At 38.1% G+C, this 23,489-nt stretch overlaps 3 pseudogenes; all 3 read right to left on the bottom strand.

The window, feature by feature from the left end:
* Positions 1 to 1,856: 1,856 nt before the first annotated feature.
* LOC145888073 (uncharacterized) lies at positions 1,857 to 2,897 on the bottom strand (annotated as a pseudogene).
* Positions 2,898 to 5,763: 2,866 nt separating this feature from the next.
* LOC145888010 (uncharacterized) lies at positions 5,764 to 6,687 on the bottom strand (annotated as a pseudogene).
* An 8,536-nt stretch (positions 6,688 to 15,223) lies between these two features.
* Positions 15,224 to 17,158, bottom strand: LOC145887994 (uncharacterized; annotated as a pseudogene).
* Between the last annotated feature and the right edge of the window lie 6,331 nt (positions 17,159 to 23,489).

Raw genomic sequence — 23,489 nt, 5'->3', positions numbered from 1 at the left:
ATGTTGGCTATCAAGTCGTTGCAACTTTTATCACACAAAATGAGAGACAATATGACATATACTACGTTTCCATGGCCACTTTCGCACATAGCCCGAAAACATGGCCCGAACGAACAGGCGTATAACCGCTTGCGTTTCCATGGCCGTTTTGTGACCGGTGAGGCGTATAGATTTTTGGGATTTCCCTTGCGCGGCAGCTGGCAGATGCTGTCTTGCAGAGTATCGGACAAAGTGGTTTTGAACAAAACGTGCCATGGAACCACAAACATCACAAGATTTAGTTCTGTTAACTGTTTTTGCATTACAATTAGCTGTTTTGATTGTTATGGTGCAGAACCAAACTACATGCCTTCAGGCAACAAGTATGCTTATTGCACATGACCTCAGTGGCCAGGCTACAGTTAAAAAAAGAAGGTTTTGGATGCTTCAAAGGTTTGGAGGAGTATTTCTTCCTTTCTATGAGCACAGTTTATATTATCTTAATAATAATACAGATCTACTGATTGGTGGGACACTGTTGTGAAAAACTTCGATGACTCCGATTGGCTAAAACATTTCCGGATTAGAAAGTCTACTTTTCAACAGCTTATTTTGCTGCTTGGTGAAGATTTGAAACCAGGTTATACATTTTGAACTAGATTTTTTGTGAACTTTCCATAAACTTAAAAACATTGTCATTTGTAGATGATAGATCAGTTAGGGCACCTATACCCCTTGAAAAAAGGATTGCAGTTGCCTTGTATAAATTAGCTTCAGCAGCTGAATTTAGAGTTGTTGGAGTTGCCTTCGGAATACACAAGACATCCGTTCACCGGTGTTTGCACAGGTACTGAGCAAATACAGGAAACTATATTGCAGCTAAAATGTTTTTCTTGTAGGTTTTGTAAGGCTCTTTGCAAGAAACACAAACAGTTCATTTATCTTCCTAAATCCACTGAAGCCCAAATAATAGCAAATCAGAATCATCAAAAGTCTGGATTTCCGCAAGTATTTGGGGCAATTGATGGATGCCATATACATGTAAAACCACCAAAACATGGAATGAGAGATTTTATAAACAGAAAAAGGTTCCCATCTCTTGTGCTTCAAGCAGTAGTTGATAATCAGTATAGGTGAAGATTGTATGATTCTGTTTATATTTCATTACATTTAATATATGTTTTTAAGATTCAGAGATGTCTCAGTCAAAATGCCTGGCAGTGTGCATGACGCATCTGTGCTGCGTGCCTCTCATTTGTACAAAAATGCATCCAACCTACCAAAAGTACAAAGTTTTTAATATCACCATGCTTCAACCAATTTAAGTTGTTATGTTTGTGTTTAATAGGGCACCATTACCATCAACAATGTACAGATTCCTTTGATGATTGTTGGAGATTCTGCATATCCCTTGCTGCCATGGCTCATGAGGCCGTACACTGGGTCTAGCTTAACTGACAAACAGGAGACATTTAATTATCACCATAGCAGTGTTCGTATTGTGGTTGAGAATGCTTTTGGGAGGCTTAAGGCTCGTTGGCGAATATTGAAGCGACAACTAGATGTTGACATTAAAGAAGCTCCTTTCATTATTGCAGCATGTTGCATAATGCATAACATGTGCGAAGAGGCCCAAACACCTGTCCCAAGGGATACTGAAATTACTCTGACCCATGGGTCCACTTCACAACCAGATGCTGCAGTGGACAGTCAAGTTCGCACCACCATTGCAGATTATTTATGTAATTTGTAATAAAGTAGCACCAAATTTCATTTCATCAGTTCTTTTTAATAAAATGTAAATATGAATTGAATGTTTGCATTGTTGCAACAGTACAAGAAGAAAACATGGCACTTGAAATTCACAATAATTTGCCTTATTTTGAAGTATTTTGTGAATCAATAGACGAGGTGAGCACATCAGCTAGACGTGTCAGGACATTAACCATGTTTTCTATATTTTTTTGGTTAGTTTCTTGGCTGTCTTTTAAAAAATTTAGTATATTTTCAGTGCTGGCACTCTCCTTTTTTTTCATCACTGCACTCTGCCGTTTTCTTCTTCTTGTTCTACTTGAAGAACCTTATAAAAGACCATATAATATTAACTAAAGCAAAATGGTTTCATGGAACATTACCTGTAATAGTTCGGGAACTACATGGCTCCTCGCAGCTATGTGACTCTTCTGTTGGTGCTTGGGGATATTCTTTGGATTGTGGAAATGTTTCAGACTCTTCTTCTGGATGCACGGGTGGTGTGACAGATTGGGGTTGTGAGTCTATTAGGTGTTCAGTTAAATCCAATGGAATTTCATCAAGTATGTACACTGCACAATAAACATTGCAATTAAGTGCACACACTTATTGACAAACCATCCTCAGAGTCTTCATGCTCTTTAAGACTCTGTGGCAGAGGTTCTTTACCAGACTCAAACCCGGAGGCATGATGCATTGCCTGGTAGAAGAATTTTTTTATGTTATATGTAAATGCAAGTAATAGCAAACATATACACATACCAGTGATCGAGGTCTTGTTCCGAGGATTTCATCCATTTTTTCAAAATGATTCCAGTCTAAACCTTTGGATGAAGCACCTGATCTGTTTAAATCCCCTTTTATTTTGTTATACTTTGATTTAAGTAGCCGCCACTTCCGTCGAACTTGATGTCTGAAAATGTTAACCTGCAGTTGTGCAAGTGAGCCTATTGTGGGAAACAATTTCGATTTAAATAAAAATACTTCACACATGTCAAAATTGTGTCCCTTTTTCTCATTTCTTCAGCTGCCTGCTGCATAACATCTTTATTTCTTCTGGATTTGCTATCCGTTTTCGCTACCAAATTTAGTTGCTTTGCAATAACAATTAAATCGTTGGTTTGCGCGTCAGTCCACTTTTTTACAACACCTTCTACTTTCGCCATCTTTCTGAACTATTTCTGGATAAATAATATATCCTATATATACCCTTTTGCAAAGAAATATTAGCGAACATCTGCCTTTATGCTGGGTTGACTTAACTTTTACGACCACTTTAACATCTGCAGACTTGCAAAGTCAACAAAACCAACATCTGCACTTAACGCTGCGTTGACATAATTTTTATGACCAGTTCAACACCTGCAGACTTGCAACATCAACAAAACTAAAATCCGTCGGGCCGAGTATACTCCGCCTCAACTCCGTCAGGCAACCCCTTCTAGACCGCCCGACCGATCGCCAGTTCAGGCGCAGTAAAGCGCCTCGTTTTACTACGTCACTTCCGTTTTTCGGGCTTCGGGCCGAGTACTACGCCTGAAAAGTGGCCATGGAAACGTAGTAAATGATCACCAGTTTCACTGGGATTCGAAGAAGATTGTAAAAAGTTATGCAGCACAACACATGCTTGAACAATCAGCTCAGCAAGTTCAGGGTCACAGTTTATCATGTTGTAAAATATCTGCCATTGGACAGCAAGAATGCCAAAAGCATTTTCAACAACTAGTCGTGCTCTACTTAACCTGTAGTTAAAGATATTCTTATCACTGGGAAGGTACTTTCCAGGATATGGCTTCATTATGCATTTTTTGAGTGGAAATGCATCATCCCCTACTAAAACATAAGGAGCAACAAATTTTGATTTCCGCAGAAGTTTTGGGGAAGGGATACCAAGCAAACCTTTTTCAAATTTTGAACCCATTACAGAGTTTAAAAACACACCACCATCACTATGGCAGGTCGCCAATATCCACCAGCACAAATTTGTAATTTGCATCACATACTGCTAAAAGGATAATAGAAAAGTACCCTTTATAATTGAAAAACTCAGAGCCACTGTTTGGTGGACATTTAATACGAATGTGCTTCCCATCTATTGCCCCAATGCAATTTGGAAAATTCCAATTATTTTCAAAATCCTCTGCAATTTGTTTAAGATATTGAGGTCCAAGCACATCCCAAATGGCTGAACAAGTTTCTCGTAGAATTTTGCTAACTGTGGAATGACCAATTCTAAAGGAGTAAGATAGCTGTCTTTGAGATGCTCCTGTTGCCAAATATCTGCATAAATGTATCCACACTTTATGTACCAGTGGCAATAATGACTTAATACAACGGCTGACTTTATGTACTTACCTCAAGGTAAGAATCAAACGTTGTTTTGGAGTAATTGGATTGCGAAAATTTGTTTGCTGTTTTTCTATGCAACTGCTGTGGATTTAACCTTGAATATTGCCGAAACTTTTCTGGGTCATTCCGTGTTGACTGTATTTTACGCTCCAAAAAATGTCATCAACCCAAAAATCTCTGAAAATTATGTAGTTGTTGGTATATTGCTGAGAAATCCTAAAAAGTTAATTACCTCGGCGAATTTTCATCAAAAATAGAATAACAACATACCAGCTGCTGTTGGATTAAAAACAGTTTTTCACACATAAGTTTACATTGCCATTCGTAGGTCAATGACATTCTGAAGTCTTACTAAACGGAAGTAATTTTTTTTTTCGCTACGACGCGCTTACGACGCACGATGGATTAGAACTCAATCCTACTCTATCGTAGCGTCGTTAGATCGACTTCTTTCGTCGTAAGCGGTGCCGCCGATTGCTTCTCCGACGGCGCTCCGACGCAGTGGGCATACAACTGCTCCGACGGTCGTAACCGACGTATCGTATAAGGCCCTTACGACGGCAGTGGGCATCAGCCTTAAGGTTGATAACATCAAAATAGATTTGTATAACACATTGTAACTTACCGTTGTTTTGCGAAATTCATTTTCCTCCAGTCTCCAATTAAACATCTCAAATTGGTCTCCCCTACAAGGGATTTTACAGCCTTTTTGAAAACAGTCGTCAACTCCTGCTGCCCCTTTAGTAGCGTGTCCATTTTACCGGAACAAAATAACCAGGATATGCTACCATTATTGGAAGCCTCAATGTTTCCACCCTCTTGTTCAAAATTACCTAAACATTGCAGATGTAGAATATTTAAAACCGAAATTAAATAACATATCTCGCTACATACCTGTGAAAGTGGAACACTTGCTTATTTATTATGTAGAATATTTTCATTGGCTTCTCAGCCAGCCACTTTTTGGAAAAATTAAGTAGATACATAATATGTATTGAAGCAAATAAACCATCAAAAGCTAATGTTTCCCACCTAATAATAGTTTAACAAACATTAAAACACGTTTTTAATAAAAAGAGTTGTTTTGGCAGTTTGCTATACAAGGTTAGGTAAATTGTGGACTATACTGTACATACCGTCATATCCCAAAATTTTTATATTTTTTGCTTAATTTTATACACGCTCCACTTTGCACTTTTTTGGCATTTTTGCCGATGAAACTGCTTCGGCCAGTAGGTGTACTCCTCGTTAGTTCCATTTTTCAAAAATATCCACTTTGTTGGAACAACTTTTACAGTGTTGTCACTTGCAAACTCAATGATAGCAAACTTTGACATGCTTAATATTAACCCTGAGAAAAAGATTTACAACTGGTGAAGTATGCACATAAAAATTACAAATTCACCTTGCTTTACACAAATAGCTTTTTCAAAATATTCTGTAATTTCCAGATTTTTCAAACAACATTTGTTTTCATTAACAACATATGCACAGATTAAAGTAGAATTCAATGGTTCAATAAATGAGGGTTGCAAACTAGAATGCACTATACACAAGCATGATTTGTTGTTGCTCCCCACCATTTCAATACATTTTACAGTTTCATTTTTTGATACAATAACCCAATCTCTTACACTCTTTTAATCACATCTAACAAAGCACTTAATTTTTTGCATAAAATTTTTAAATATGCAACAAAGAATGCACATTGTAAACAATAAATTCTTCACCATAATATGTTGCACACTGTGAGACAAATAAGCACAGCAGGGAATGAGCCAAGTCAGCATGTTTTGTACAAAGAGAGGGAGAAATTAAAATTGATATAGCTGCACTTAAAAGCATGAAGTGAGTATAAAGTTCGTTTCTCAACACTTTTTTAAAAACAATTTTCCCAGTGTAAATTAAAAACTGACGAAATTCTGTTGCCTTCCACCTGTCAATTTCAACCAAGGTTCTTGGTTTCCTTGCAAAGCATTTTGGAATGTAGCGTTTCAATGACTTCAACTCAATTTTGCATCTTTTTTTCCACGCATCCATGTCAGCAAAAGTTTTTTCATAACTCCTAAGCATACCTGGTGCATATAATCGATTGGAAACTTTTTTATCATGTCTACTTTAAGAATGCAAAAAGGAGACTAATGATGAGTCAGTCAAGTGGATATGTTACACGCCCACACCAATATCCTTTTTGGGTACATTTGTCACAACCAAAGTAACCAGAACAAAGCGTTATTGATTTGACCATAGCACGTGCAGGGGCATCACAGATAATAGAGTGCAATTTTACTACCATACAATGTCCTTTTACAACCACTCCATTTTCAATGAGGTCCTTGAGTTCAAATATCATATCAGAGCATAAAATGGGCCAAAAACAGAAATTTCTGCTCTTAAAAACAGGCAATCCATCAATGTTGAATGATAAAATTGTTCTAATACATTTGGATACTTGATGGGATGTAGATTGTCAAATAGTGATGTTATTTGTGATCGGAGTCCAATATAGTAATAGTCCATCCTACCCATTTTCACAACCGAGACTTGTCGACAAGTTTTTGGAAAATCAGAATGTCCATTGACTGCATTGTTACATCTCCACGTCATTCATAGTGACGAAACAATGACCACTATGCGTAACACTACGTTTCGAATGACATTGTTTCTTAGTAGTGATTAGTTTGCTGCGTGCTGGAGGGGTGAAATACTTTGTTTATTTACCCCTTACAGGAGACAATTTTGGCTTAAACAGTAATGTCATTTGAATAGGCTGTTATAAGAAAACGTGGCCTGTTGAAAAACAGTTGGTGAGTGCTTGCTAGCATATTACGCCGGGAAAAGGAAACGGTGTGTTTCAAAAAAGCAGGCTATACCCTTTTTCAACTGTTTCGAACTGAAGAAGGTTGGACTATATTGTAGCATCAAATCACTATGGAAGAAAATAGGGAAGAACAGTTCCAAGCGTTGCAGCGTTCTTTACAGGAATCATATATCCGTACAGAACGTTTAATGGTTAGCCCAGGTGTGAGCAGTTCTGTTCGTATGAAGCACCATTCATATGGTAATGGACTACTTCTCTCTGGGGTAATCAATTTAGCTCAGAGTTGAATTTTTTTTATAGAAATACTGATATGCGGTCTCTATGGTACCAGAATTGACGCGAGTCGGTCTACGTTGAGCAAAAGGGGTATCTGAAGCGTAAATAACTGTCAGACTTTGACTGATAATACCTTATTCCCAAGTGAAATGTTTTCGGTCAAGATTTATAGGGGATTATGCGCCTCGAATTTGAAGGGATCGCAAAAATGATTTTTGTTCTTAATCCAGATAGTTTGTCTGATCGATAAATCAAACGCGAGTTAATTAACTATTGCCAGTCAACCTCGCCGCAAATAACACTTTCATCTGGCCTATCTTGTCAATGACAATAACCTGCTAAAATAGTCACAATTATATTTTTTTTTAATATATCAAATTAACATCTTCGTTACAGGCACAAGGACTTTCATACCAATATGCGTCCTTACGATTCAGTGTACGGCATGGCAATGATGGGTAAGCTGCATATTCAGCGATCATTAATGGAATCGTGATGGCACCCTAGACCAGAAACCTCATAAAATTTGGGAATGACAAACGAGTAGGTTTGGTAAAAGTTGATCAGAAAACTGGTACAAATTTGACTTTTTTAGAACTGCAGCATTGTGACTGGATCCTGGCATTTTTATACTGACATGTAAAATCCAAAAATTTCATACAATTATCTGTATGCATATCAACATTTGATTGCACTAAAAAATACCTGTATTGTATGTCAACTACTGCTTGACGAACAAGTGAAGGAAACATTTTTCGGTTGATGTAGTCCGATGAACCATGTTGTGGTGGGAAAGCATGAATGACGCAACCATCCATAGCACCCCATTCTTGAGAAAACTTGTTGCACTTTTGATTGTATTTAGCCAACTCCATTGCCTCGTCATCATTAATGTATTTGTTAATATTTTTCACCATGGCAAATCCTGTCACCACCAAATTGCAGTTAATCACGAGTGTACCTATGAATGCAGTTGTGAACAGAAGGTTTTGATACCCTCAAAACAATACCAGTTGTTCTAAATTCAGCTGAAGATGCTTTAGGATGTTAGCGAAACGTCGAAAAGTTGATGAGGAGTGCCGAAGTTTTAATGAAGAATGGGCGGAGAAGTACTTTTCCATACTACACTTTGGTAAACCCTCGTGCTTAATTTGCAATCAGTCTGTTGCTGTAAACAAGGAATTTAATATTAAGCGTCATTATGAGACAAAGCATTCGGAATACAGAGGCCAAACGAGAAAAGACAAAATTAATCGTCTTAAACTCTGCTTAGAAAATCAGTGTAGTATATTTCAAAAGCAAACACTGAATCAGAAAAAAACACTCAGGCAAGCTATGAGGTCGCTAAATTAATTGCAAAACACATGAAACCTTTCACTGTTTGATGGCCGTTGTCGAAGTCATATGTCCAGAGAAAAAAAATATTCTCCGATGTTAGTTTTCTGCAAGAACTGTCACCCGACGAATCGAAGAAATGTCACAGGATGTAAAAACTCGCCAACAAGATTGTCTAAAAAATTTGCAATACTTCTCAATTTCTATTGACGAGAGCACTAACCCTGTTTACATGGCCGAGTCGACTCGCGAAAACGACGAATTTACATGGGGCTTTTAAGTTAGCTTAAGTTAAGCTGTCTCGGGCTGACAGGCTGTAAATTTAGACTCTGCAACAAATAAATCATCAATATTTCTGATTTTACCCCTTTAAAGGCTTTCTGCAAATTGGTCGTTGATTATAATGTGAGTTTACTTTGCCAGATATATAATAGATGATTTAACCAGAAAGCCTGATTCAACCCATATTTTTTAATTTGTGTAACCGAAATTAGCTTCTCTCTAAACCGGCTAACGCCCAGGTTTCTCCGCACTAACGGCCTATCCCCAAGACTTGGAGTCACACGGCCAAGGTGGCTAGTTTTGTAATAAAATGGAAACGCTAATACACACAAGTGTATGGCTGTGCCAAGCCAAATAATAGTTTCAGTTACTAAAAATTGTTCTCTTTGTAATGGAAAGTGTACATGTAACATCAATAGGGACATGAGTCCCATATTTACGGATACATCATTCTTCTTTCAAGCAAATGTCAGCAACCCTGCAATGCATTTGTTTCCTTCAAGTCTCCAAAATGCAAATTACCTAATCCTAACTTCGTCGCGGCACTTGTCGCAACTGGGTTTAAGCTGTCCCGTAAACCACTCTCCGCGTTAGGTCGAAGGCTGAGACGGCTTAAGACGCTTGCCTTTTTCTCTTCGCCGAAAACGAGAGAGTCGGATCGGCGAGTCAGCTTCGAAGCTGTCTTAAACCGTCATGTAAACGGGGTTACTGCGCCCAACTTCTTGTATATGTTCGATATATGCATATCGATGCAATTAAAAAGGAATTCCTATTTTGCGAACCACTTTCGGAAACCACGAAGGCCACAGACGTATTACAAATTGTGAACAGTTTCTTAGCCTAGCAAGACTTAAACTGGAAGGAAAATATAGGTAGTTTGAGGGAAGCTCCTCACATCATAGTGACTCATTGCTTTCTCCTCCGGCATGCATTGGCATCAAAGGATTTACCAATGCCCTTGAAGAAAGAAATTTTGTCCACTTCTGTGAAGGTCGTCAACTTTATTAGAGCTAGGGCTTTGAATCATCGCCTAATCAAAAGGCGAAATAGGTTGGAGGCCAAGGATAACATGCGTGTTGCTAGGTCAAAGACCACTCCACAATTTCGTGCTCTTGTTGAAGACAAACAACAACAACAACCTTCTCATTGAAAAAAGTTTCCGAGCAGGCGAGTAAATGATAACGGACCTTCATGTTGTTCCTCACCCGACCAGCAGACAGCGAAAAAAAAACACTAAAATTATTATTGAAAAAAGTTTAGCTGTGGGTTTTACTGTTGTACGTGCGTGCTAGTGTTTCGACCATCACTATGGTGATTAAAACCTAATTTGGACATTGGCAAAGGGGTCCATAGCTTTTCAAAGAATGTTTTAGGGGTTCGTGATTCAAAAAAAGGTTAAGAAATACCCTAGGGGTGGAATGCAGAAAACCCGCTTAACTTAATCCGCGCTTAACTCCCAAACCCCGCTTATCTAAGCCGGGCTTAAAATTGCTATGCAGAAACCCCGCTTAACTCCTTCTCAGCTAAGCTCGGCTTAAGTTCAGATTTTGTATCGATTGTCCGATTTTACCGCTGTTTCACAGTGGTTCCTCGCATTACTGCGTTCTGCGAGCGCAACACGATGACGTATGTGGTCTGAAATGTTGTTGTTCGTTGTTTTGTGACAAATATTGACCCGGTAATTGGGAAATGCAGCACTTGGAATGTGGGAACTGTAATAAAGAGTGAGTTCATGAGAAGTGCAAGTATACAAAATGGTGGTGACAGCATATTTCTGGTAAGATTTGCAAAGTGAATTGTAGTTTTGTATGGTTTGTTGACAGCAAATGGTAAAAAGTATTTTAAATTGAATTGTATTTTCTTGCAAGATATTTTACTGTCTATGATTTTATTGAAGCTATCCAAACATGCATTGGTTCCTTTATTTGTCTAATTTTAAAATATGCTCACTGTCTTTCCCATTACCATGAAGATTTATGTTTAATTTGTGTGTGCTGCCATCATTTGTTTTTGAATGCCAAATTTCTTTTCGCAAGTCTACGTAGTTTCATATTTGTTTCTTTCTATGCAATAAAACATTGGTATTTCATTTTGTCAATCACAAAAACTTCAAGTTTCAAGGAACCAGTCCTTGAATTTAAATGAGTAGTCCATGAAATACAGCCTTTAGCAATAAATATACAATCAACATTATTCTGTGTTAGTTTTATTTGGTTACGAAAGCCACACAGTACAAGAAATAAGATGCTGCAAATCAATGTAACAGATATCACTAGTAACACAACTGGAAATGGAATGTTATGATAGCAGATTGTTTATACATACAATCCAAAGAATCATGTAGGCATATTGAACAGATAGAATTTGTAGCACTTTGTCTACAGCATGTCACTGCATCAGTTCCAAAGCAGATCAGAAGAGATTCTTTAGTTGTTTTCACATGATCCTTGGGATTGTGACTTGGACTTCATGCCACTTTTTGATATGGCAGCTTATACTGAACAGTCATATTCTTAACAAATCAATTTATGTACAAAATTATCAAACATATGCATTAAACCTGTTGTTAAGTCTTTTCCAGCCTATTTTTACTCCCATTGCAAAAGTTTGAAAAACCAACAATAAAGTACATTTTCAAGGCAACTTACCACTGTTATTCACATTACTACATTTTTTGCAGCACAAACGTTCCACAAACCAATAAAATTTAGCACTTTACACCATCTCCAGTGCGAATATTTGCAATTATTGCTGGTTTTACAAGTATTTAACTTCACCCGGACTCGAGGACCTGGGAGCGCAGTTTCGCCGTCGTCAAGCAGTTGCTACGCCAAAAAGTTAAGCGGGGATTTAAGCCGAGCTTGAAGTTAAGCGGGGTTTCTGCATAGCGCTTAAAAGTTAAGCGGGGATTTAAGCCGAGCTTAAAGTTAAGCGGGGTTTCTGCATTCCACCCTAGAGTAATGACACGTTGAACTGATATATAAGCACTTGTGGAAATTGGATATGTAAGCAGCAATCAGTATGACAATTAAGTGCATGTGAAATAAAGCATGTTAATAATTAAAGTAACAGATGTTCATAACTTTAAAACATTTTTGGTGAAAACAGTAGCTTCATACGGCGACTGGTTTCTGAGATACAGCTGATCAAAGCCGCATTTTTACCGAACGAAATCGTGTGAAAGGGAGATTATTGTGGCGTGACGTCATAGAAGGCGTTTTGGTCGTGCGAGTGCTGTCAGCATAGGATTGGAAAACATTGTAAAACTAGTTTAGTATAGTTTTGCATTAAACAGGAGCACAACAAGCGAACAAATGCAACAAACGGATTTTGATGTTAATTTGAGCTGCAGGCAGATGACCGCTGTTTCGACCTATTATGTCTTATTTAGTTGTGTAATAATAAAACAGTTACTGGGACAGGGTGCTCTCGTTGTTACAACATTTATGATCGCTAACGTGATACATGAAGTTTTGAAAACACGACAGAGACAAACCGTCAATTTAGCATTGTCGTTTTCCACTCCCAGCAAAAGAAGTAGGTTTTAATTTAATTTTGAGGCTGGCAAAACCGACAAAAATAGCTGATTATGCAATACAACACTGTTTTTTGTTCGATAGTGGCGTTGCCCACGAGTTTGCGTCATAAATGATTTATTTAATTCGCCACAATCAACCACTAATGTATTTTTCGCAATATAGTTGTAGCTGGAAATTATGGAATCAGGGATGTGCCAAGGCAAACCCGAGCACAGATTTCATATTCGTGTGTTTCGAACCCGAATATTGCGCAAGATTCGTATAATATGGTTCCAAAGTTTTTTGTCTTATTCGCATGACCAATAACAGTAGCACACCGCTTATGACGCCCAGAGTACTGGTGTAGTCGTTTTTGCTATTGGTTTATCACCACGATTAAACAAAACGTGACGAAAATACCGTTGCGAAGCAAAATCCCGGTGGTCTAACATTGTATTCTGGGCGCTGCTCCTTTTTTTTGTCATCAAAATATAGAAGCACATTTGAAAACAAAAATGACATAACCGCTTTATTATGTTAATCCAAGTATTGTTTTTTCTCAGTACTAGAGGTAAAGGCCACTATTCGTCTGAGGTATAGTATAGACTCGGTTGTTGGTTTCCAAAAGTTTTTTTTAAACTTTGCAGAAATCAACTGTTTGCAATTTATTTGTCGTATGATAGCAAAACAATAGTTGTATGTATTCTGGTTCACACGAATAATGTTTTTATTTATTCGGATTCGCACATCTCTAGTTGGAATCATCAAATTAAAGTCAACACAAAGGTGAGGTTAAAGTCATGACATCACACCCAAATTGACGTCATGTAATGTCCCTGAGCAAAAAAACGCACCATCCCCGTCTTATCGAAATACAGAATAGTGTCGTTGCTGCTATACCCTTGCTTTATCATGTATTTTTTCGACGTGGTCGCCGCTACTTTTCGTGCAATTTTCTACATGTTTTTAGTTGACATAGATGTACCTTTAGTTTTACGGACAGTTGTTATGGCCTCGTCATATGCACTTTTAAAACAATCACTGTTTGTACATAAATGGATAATGTTGTCCCAGTTAAAACCACACAGGGATACGGTGGATCTTCATCCTAAAAGAGCATTAATCAATACAAACTCAAACAAGATATTTTTGCTGTTCATTAAGCTTTACATACCTCTTCTCTGTATTGTATGAACTGATTCAATTGATTGTTACAAAACAAAACAGGAATAACACAGAGGACTTCAGCAGAACCTTAAAAACATTGAAAAAATATATACATCTTATGACTTCCATTCTACATAGAGTTCCTTTCATTACTAACATTACACAAATGGTGGTTTATTAACTAATTAATAATGATTAAAAATGGGAAGTGAGTTATAATCAAGGTTTCCTCATTTCTTCCAAATGTGAAGTTCGTTCCATCCTATCCAATATTGATTCTATGTTTTTACATTTTTACAACACTCTGTAGTCATCTGTTTGGTGTGTTGTGTTCGTCTTCCAGACTGTCCTACATATATAGAATAGAGGTGTTTGCGGATGCCTTCAATCCATGTACCCTGTTACAAAATCATAAAAGTGGTTTTATATACACACATACAGGTATATATATGTATATTTTAGACACATACAGCAGGGTTTTTGGAATTCTGATCTTTTAGCTCCGGAAACTGTTTTAACAATTCTAGGATCACATGCTGATACTCCAAGTGTGTGGGATATCTTTTCATGAAAAACAGCAATGGAACAGTGTTACCTGATAACCAAAAAATGTGCTTGTTAGCATACAACATATGAAGCAGGCATTGGAAAATTATCTGCAATAAATATATATACTTGCTGCAACATCTTCATCAGAACTTTAAAAGGCACACAAGTCAAAAAAATAAAATGGTGAACACTGTGGCCCCCACCACTGCATCTACGAACTGCGCTGCTCTGCAAGGCTTTCTAACATCGGAGGAAGAAAGATAAGGGAGTGCGAATCACGTGAGCAAGTAAAAGAGTAATGACGACCCGCAGCATAACGTCATTGAACAACATTAAAAAGCAATGGTAAAAGATGTACTTCATTCATAAAAACACACAACAACATCAAGTAGAACTACCAGCAACTGCTAACGAATTCGGCAGAGGATCATGTTTTGAATGTTTATTGAGGCTTGTGTGCGGTTCAGCCATTTTGCTTCGCCTTTCGGCCGTTGGCTGTTCTATTAACATCACCGAAAAACAACTTGAAATGCTCGGGTGCGCGTTTGCATAGTGGTGGCGCAGAGCCGTTTATCGCTACCTCCCAACTTGCCTTTAGCTGAATTCCAGTCAAACCGGTGCTGTGTCCATCTTGTTGAAAATTTATTTTTCGTTTGGTCAACGTATTGTTCTTGACAGGTTATGCATGTCGCAACATCAATACCGAAACTCGCACAGGTCAGTTGTTGCAGCAGTTTTTATATTGTTTGCTTGTTTTTGTTGTTATTGTGGTCGTTTCGGTAACCATGGATGTGTGATTGCCATGGTGTCCGCACAATGCGCACCGTCCACAAGTGTAGCATCCGGGAAAGTCGTTGCAGTCAGTTTGCAGCGCCAGCTGCCGGTAATTTGTTAAAATGTTAACCGTGTTGACCACGCCCGTGCCTCGGCGATCGTGTCAACGACTTTCTTGGAGAAGCCCTATTTCTTGCATTTGTCCCAAAAGTCTTTCAAGGCTTTGGAGATAGTGTCTTTGGTTGAGGCGGTGCAATCGGCATGCTTCACCGAGGACAATTGACTTAAAAACGTGTATGGGGTGGTATGACAATCTTTTTGCTTCGCAACTGACCGAATTCTTTTTTCAATCCTGCGCATATATAAAGAATGAAAAAATTTCACAACAAAGCATATGTTGTCAATTACCTTTCGCCACATGTCAGATATCAAGTTGATGTTTGGTTCCTTTAGGTGACATATTCTCCCTTACCCATTTTGCAACTGCACTATGGCCATCTGTTATTAACGTGTCAATATGAATTTTTTCAGTTTCAAAACAGCACGTTTCAACCCCTCCAGTTCCATGTGACTACTGCGTTTTACCTCATTTTTCTGAAAGCATCACAGCGACAATATGAATAAAAAGGGTCCATAAATCAATGATGTTGTTGTTGTTCAAGTCCATTGATACATAAGAACCAAATTTAGCAGTATGTCCTGGGCTGTCACATCTTCCGTTATTCCATTGTTGTTGCTGAGTGTTTTTCCACACTTGTATAACTGAAGGTTGCAGTATATTGCACTGGTGTCTCATGTAAGTTCTAAACATAAAAAAGCAAGCTTTCAATATATTTATTTTTTGTTGTAATAAACATTATACCTGATAGATATTCATTTAATATTGCAGTGTTCAAAGAATTTCAACCTTAGTGGGAGACGAACCAGAAAATAACATTGAAGCTGAAACTGCCAAGTTGCCTGCTGGTATTTTTTTGATGAAGCCTTGACTTGGTCATACAAAATTATACACACAGCTTTCGCAATGTCGACGAATGATAATCAGGGCTCCAATTGCAAGAGGACTTTCTTCGGCATGTGGCACAAGTTGTGATTGTGAAACAATGTACTTCATTTCACAAAGGCCATAGAGGGGTCTAAACAAGTAATTAGTGTTTCTCTCACCTATATTTAAAAAATCATTTACCTTTCATCACTGCCTGTACTTGGATCTTCAACTAAATTGTGTGAAGAACTTTGAGTAGGCGAGTACTCTTCGGAATCACAACCTGCCATGATTTCTTCAATTGAAGAACATTCAACACTATCAGCATCAATTGGAAGTTGTTGCAACAGAGGTGCATGAAGTCACACTGACAGGAAACAGATTTTCCTTGCAAATTGGTTTGGGAGTCTAAATTGCTATGTTTTCCTCGGCGAGCACTTGTTTGTGTCAACTTGTTGCATTGCTCAGTTCCTATTTGAATGCGCTTTTCGTTTGTAAGTCCAGCCCACAAAAAGATATATTGTCATAACTTCATATAGGTAACAACTAGTGATGTTTCCAGTTCCAAATTATCCGACCCGGCCGGATCCGGATAGTTATCAATCAAATCCGGCCGGATAATTTGGATCCGGCAGTTTGTTAACATCGATTCGTGTATGTTATCGGTGTGGCAATAATGTTTGATTGCTATGTTAAGGTTAACTTATCATGAGTGGAACAAATAAACATGGGCATTTATTAATATGGTTATAACAAGTCACGAAAAACCTTGATAACAAACAACAAAAAAATCGGAAGTCGACGAGTATCACAGACTGAGTCCAAAAAACGAATAATTTGCGAAACGTTTGTCCGTTTTTAGGACAAAAATGCTTTCCCAACTATCCGGTAAAATTAAGTGTATTATCCGGCCGGGTCCGGGTATTGAAAATTGGTCAATATCCGGCCAGGTCCTGGTACCCGGATCCGGCGCAACACATCACTAGTAACAACCCGTGACATAATTTCACTTGAAGTTTCTTTTAACGGAGCAGCATGTGATGTTGAACTGCTTCCCAACACTTCATCCAGCAACTTAATTTACACGTTTTCTTGCTCTCTTGGCAAAAGCAGCTGAAGCTCGCTTTTTTTCTGTGGTGAGACAAGTGTACCTTTTTTTTGACTTCGACTTTATTGAAGGTACAGCATCTTCAAGTAGTGTCCCAATGTCAGTGCACCTGTAGCTTTTCCAGTAACAGTCGGCTTTAAAATGTTCACTGCATAGAACACTATGCTTTGATGGTTGCTGAAAATCTGCCCTCGTGCATTGCAGAACTTCACCCACTGCTTGGCAATAGGACTGTGGCATATGCACTTTAAGTGGCCGATCATTCGTGATTTTATGAAAGATCCATCCCATATTTAAAAATTTTGATCAAAATTAGTCTCTGAAAAATGGTTTAGCCACCACCCCCCTGGGGGCATTTGTCCCTGGTTAGTCAATATTTTGGTAAAATAGGCAACAAAAAAAATGGAGAACCAAATTTTGCAGAAAAAATAATCGTTTTACTGCCCACTCATTTGCGTTTTGTTTAAGGCCCAACTCTTCTCTATGCAATGGCATCAAAGTTAGTTGCTGAAAAAGTGCCTAAGCACCTCTCCAGGGCTGTTGATGACCCCCCCTGTTAGTCATATGATCTTCCAGGAGGCCCAACAAGTCCTTGCTTTGTACAGTCCCATCCAGGAGCAACATTGTTTTTTTAACTGTGAAGAACATTAGGTCCCTATGTAAGTTACAAGACCCATCAACGGTCATTGGGAAACAAGTGGAAGAGTCGCCAGGAGCATTATTGCACAGGGCCTTGAAAACAGGATTTGCCCAATGTGCTTTGCGCCCTAACATTGAAGTCAGACTGGCGTCGCAGTGCACACTTTAGGACCTTCTGGATGAGATCTCTGTTTATATTCGGATACAGGGAAACGACGTCCCCGGCAACAATATATAAATCCTCATCAAAGCTTGAAAGTTTGGGGTACTTTGTTGCCATGCTACTAATTCCGTCAAGTAGTATTGACTGTCTTGGCAGTACTCATTTATTTTCTAGCAGCAATGTGAGATACTAATGGGTCCCAGTAGATGCTCAAGAAGAGCTTTGGCACGAGAGATACACGTGTTACCACCTGATTGAATCAGTCACAAAAAGAAAAAAAACTGCAGGTTTTTCATTTAAGTCCTCTTTTTGCAATTCACCTATGATGAAGGAGCCTCAGTGTCCTGAAACCAGCAGAAATGAATGCATAACTGGCTTCATAAAATGTATAATCCAATGAAAAAGCCTTTGATAAATGGACCTCATTCAAGCTCATTTTTAGAATAGAAATCGATCGATGATTGCCTGCACATGAAGTTTGTGTTTTGCAAAAGCATGACAGTCGATTTAATGTAGGTTAGCTGTACGATGAAATTATCAACAGTTACCTATGGCAATTAACTTGCATGTACACCATGCATGTCTGTTCAACTGTAGCTCGAGCAGTACAAAGAAGAGTTAATTAAAAAGATTTGGGAGGGTATTAAATTACAGCAAAAAAAAAATTATTTTCATTTCCTGGAACCAGTGGTTGTCATTGGGTACTACTAGTGGTTGATATTTAAAGGAGAACAAATTTTTGATACGACGCGACGACGTAAGTAAAATTGGATCTAATATATTTATTACCTTTTGCTCAAATAGTTTCAGGCCAGACTTAAAGCCTTCACTTAATTAGCTTATTCATATTACTGTTTTTTTGTAAAATATTTTAGAGGCTGAACTGTTCTTTTGCAACAAACTAAAAAAAAAAATCGTTTATATCTATATCAGCTTGCTGTGCAATACTTACTTTTGGAGAAAGCCCTGTTTGTGATTGAAATGGATTACCATCTAAACCTGGAAGAAGAGTACCACATCTTCAAAAGGTGTTTAGAGATAAAGAAGAGTACCACATCCTCTTGCTATTAATTTTAGATGTGAACTTTATATCATCAGAAACACCTTAAAGTGAAAAGACAAACATCAAGCTAATATCTAACCTCTGTCATAAAAAGGCACACACAGAAATCCAAGAATTTTATATGTTAATTATTTTTCTAGTAGCAACGTGGGCTATACCACTTGCAGAGTGCATCACATCGGGATTACTGGATCTTCTCCCATGACTTATCTATTAAAAAAAAGCATGTAAGAAATTGTATAATAAAGTATTGAGACAAACTCTAGTGGAGCACGTTAAATCAACTAAATTTCTTGTGGTAAAAACCAATCCCTCCAACGTTTGTGCTGCCATGAGCCTCTTGTCCTCACCTTTATGATTTGTTTCAACATCATTCTGTAATGTTTATGACCATTCTTGTACTTTTAACAAACGCTAATATTTTGTATATTACCTTCCAATCCAACAGATAATTGAGAAAGTCTTGCACTAACCAACTTAGCCTTAAATCTTATACCACCTTGATGGGATTTCGAGGGCCACAATTCAAAATATCAAACAATCTACATTAAAGTAGCATATTTTTTTATTTTTCTGTCATATATTACTCAGAACTTTGCATTCCTAACGCTCAACAAGAAATTGGTTAAGGCCTGCCGGTAATCTCTTTCTTCAGCAGTTTACGCCAAATCAGGTCTGTGCACTGTAAAGAGTGCTCTGACGTCTCCCTTAATTGCTTTCTTCTTAGTCCAGCTGCGCAACGAGTTCCTGGCATTGTTATTATAACTGTCTTCACTAAAACGAAACGAAGCCAAAAGAAATTTTCAACGACGTTTTGGTGTTTACAACATTTTTTCAACCACACAGACAACAAAACCGCACGTAAACAAAAGTCGCAAAACAGATTTAAGGCCTAAGCGGTCATGCGTGACGACGGCCTACGTAACAATGAGTCGGACTACTATATATGAATTTTTTTTGGAAATATTACATATTTTGGGGGTTGTATTTATGCTAAACACAAATGAAAATAATCGTCTTTGAAGCAGGGCGAAACACAGAAGAAAACATCGCAACTTTCATATTTGTACATGAAGCATTTACGAGATTTTGTGCGTTCCGAACGGCCTTTCTTGGGTCTATTAGGGATGGGCTATATGATACTTTGCGTAAAACGTTTCAAAAAAAGGCGAGCATTGCGGGGTTTTACGGACTGGTGAATTATATGAGCATCGACAAAACTAACACGAATAATAACATCAAAAATACGTTTGTTTTGACCCGTTGATACACACCGCCCATCAACTTTTTACGTTTTCCTCACATTTCTGAAGCCTGATGAATTGTTTTGGATCCGATTTGTTTTGTGACACAGCTGCTATGGTGGATAGGAGAGTGACCCGCTTGCCTGGCCGCATGCAAACTGATCCTCTGGATTTGCTGTCTCTTCTGCTTCTACCTCAATTTGATCATGCTCATCATCGGTAGAGTCGAACTCTTCCCCAGTTTGTTGATAGAGGTCTGGGGCGGCATGATGAGTTCCTCGTTCGTTAAAATACTGAGCTCGCAAAAACTGAATTTAGCGAGGCGATGCCTAGCACATCTCGTTAGGACCTCGTACAAGGGCGCAAAGAAAACGAGAGAATGCGTCACTTTTCAGGAGAAAGGGACCTTTGCGTCGCCCTAAATACTATGTTTCTGAAAACGAGTTGCGTAATTTGCCATAACTTGCGCACATGCAATATAGAATCTTGAATTTACCCTAAATTTGTTGAGGAAATCCCTTGACATACAATGGGTGTTAAAATACCCACAGTCTACCGCTCGACATTGTCAAAATTTTTCGCCCTTTCATTCGGGCGGAAAAAATATATTCTCGAGTGGTGTAGTTGTCGATCGTTTTCACAACACGGAGTATTAATGCAACCGCAAAAAGACTGCTGCTTTGACGACAGCAACTCCCTTGGTTGTGTTGGGCATTTTGATAAATGGCCGTTTCTTGATCGTTGTTTGGCATCATTTCGACGATTAAATGCGGTTTGGTGTTGATTTTGCTGTATATCTTTTATCTTACTGTATAGGTAAGTTTAATTAAACTATTACCACCAAGTCTAACATATCCCATGAATACATGGTCAATTTTGGCCTATTTTTATGACAAATAATTGCAAAACATGCTGCCGTTATACAGTTTTTCGACAAAAATGAGTTTAGCTAGTGGTCGGAGATCCTCGTTGGTTAGCGGCTCGTCATACCAAAAGTTGCATTAGCGAGATGTGCTCATCATGCCGCCCCTGGAGTGGCAGAATCACTATCGTCTGGTTCGGAATTTTTTTTGTTAAATTTTATCGTTTAAACCGCACACTTAAATTAATTTTTTTTTTAATTTTATTCAACTAATTTTAATTAACTACAGTGATGAAAACAAATAAACACTGAAAACATTGCGTGGACAGAACTTATAGGAGTATGATCTCAAATCTCAAGATAATACAGAAACAATATGCTGAAACGTTCCTGAAATTAAATGAAAGAAGCAAAGCAGTAAAAGGATAAATTTATAAACAATAAACAAAACAATGTAATGTTACATGCCTTCACCAGGACAGAAATGAGGCTTAGGGCAATGCAAAACAGAATGATTTGAATTTCCAAAATAGCTTGGGACATGTAAAATGTAAGTAAACGAGAAATGAAAATCTAAGAAACCGAAAGAGCGTGTGGAAGATGTGGTCGCTCTGGTCATGAAGAATTCAATTGCGTTTTCAAAAATGCCACGTGTTACAAGTGTGAAAGAATAGGTCACATTGCATCGACTTGTCGGAATCGAAGCAAGCGAAATTTAAACTACATTGCTTCCGAAGATCAACAGGTGCCAGTAAAATGCTATTTAAATTCCATTGGTGTTACAATGATAATATAGCGATTCGACCCCTAATTAACGAAAAACCTGTCATAATGGAACTAGATACTGGGTCTGCACTGTCTATAATGTCCGAAGCTGATTATCCACACTTGAACCAATCATTCCTCTGGGGTTTCTGCGAGTTACGTTGGAATACCGATCTACCCGTTTATACTTGAACCTTTATGTTGTGTAAATAAATGGTCCGACTTTATTTGGTGGTGAGTGGGAAGTCATGAAGTTTTTAGTTGTTTGAAGTTTAATGTAACAAACTGTTCGCTGGTCACCGAGTTTCCAGAGGTGTTTGACTACAAATTAGAAACATTAAAAGAAATAAAAGGAAAATTGTATCTCAAATCTAACGCAAAACCTGTTTTCTGTAAGGCCAGATCACTTCTATACTCCATAAAGCAAAAGGTTGAAACTGAATTAGAGAGGCTGACATCTGAAGGCATATTGTCGTACCCGTGTTGAAAACGGACGGCTCTAGTAAGATTGTGCGGAGATTTTAAAGTAGCAATATCCCTTGCCTAAAGTAACTTATATTTTTGCCACGTTAGCTGGAGGAAATCGTTTCACAAAACTGGATTTAAAAAATGCGTATTTGCAAATGACAATGGAAGACGAATGTAAACATTTTCTTATCATTAATACGCACAAAGGACTCTGTCGTTGCAACCGCCTAGTTTTTGGGGTAGCTTCAGCCCCGGCATTATTGCAAAAGGCTATGGATGTTGCAAGGTTTAAAAGGAGTACAATGTTTATTAGATGATATGATAATAACTGGAGCAACAGAAAATCTGAGAAATGTTCTCAAGCGATTGTCGGCGTATGGGTTAAAAGTCAATCCGAACAAGTGCGAGTTTTTCAAAAATCAAATTGAATTTTGTGGCCATGTTGTAGATTTAAAGAGGGATTGCATAAATTACAAGATAAAATTAAGGCGGTCACAAGTTGTCCGACCCCACAGAATTCCTTTGCCTAATTAATTATTTTCATCGATTTGCAACGTTATGCCATTATTTTATCCGGCCACAATTATTCCATCGAATACCACAGAACAACTCAACACGGCAACGCTGATTGTTTGTCTAGATTATCGCAAGGGTCTGTTGAAACCTCGTGCGATGCTGCAAGCAATTTTTATTGACTTTTTGCCTGTAACGGCCGAGGATATTGCCAAACACACACGTTCAGATAAAATGTTGTCACGGGTGTTTGCTTGCGTGACATCGGGCAATTGGGTGCCGGAAAGTGCCAATATGCCATATTATTATCGAAGAAATGAGTTATCCACAATTTACGGATGTTTGGTTTGGGGACCCACAGTGGTTATTCCAGAAAATCTAAGGTCCTCTATTTTGCAGGAATTACACAACGGACACCTGGGATCCAGTTTTTTCATTTGTGAAAAGCCAATAAGTTTGTTCTTTGGCATGTTTAAATCCTGTTGCCAATATGCATATCAAAACTAGGACCTGTTTGGCTACTTATCCAGAGCAGCTGACCAATTTTTACATGTAGTGACTTAGAAACAGGAATGGTTTTTAAGTTGGCAATATACTGTTTTAACTTGTTACAATTGAATTTGGGCTTTTGAGTTATTTCCCAATGTACTTGAAGACCTTTTCATTCTCCTTGCCAATCAGGAACTCTTGTCGCATAGCTATGTCGCATACAATATTTCTTGTGGGCCCAGAGAAAATCATCAACATAAATAGATAACACCATCAAGCTGCAATGCATTGTGCCAATAAAACACAGTAGGATCAATTTGAAAAGGCTTTCCATTCTTGCCAAGCATCAATTTCCTGACTCTACCATACCTTTTTCTTGATGCATCCA

Source organism: Ascidia mentula, chromosome 1 (assembly GCF_947561715.1).
Source record: "Ascidia mentula chromosome 1, kaAscMent1.1, whole genome shotgun sequence".
NCBI classification, from domain to species: Eukaryota; Metazoa; Chordata; class Ascidiacea; order Phlebobranchia; family Ascidiidae; genus Ascidia; species Ascidia mentula.
This window is presented reverse-complemented; position numbering and strand designations above follow the sequence as displayed.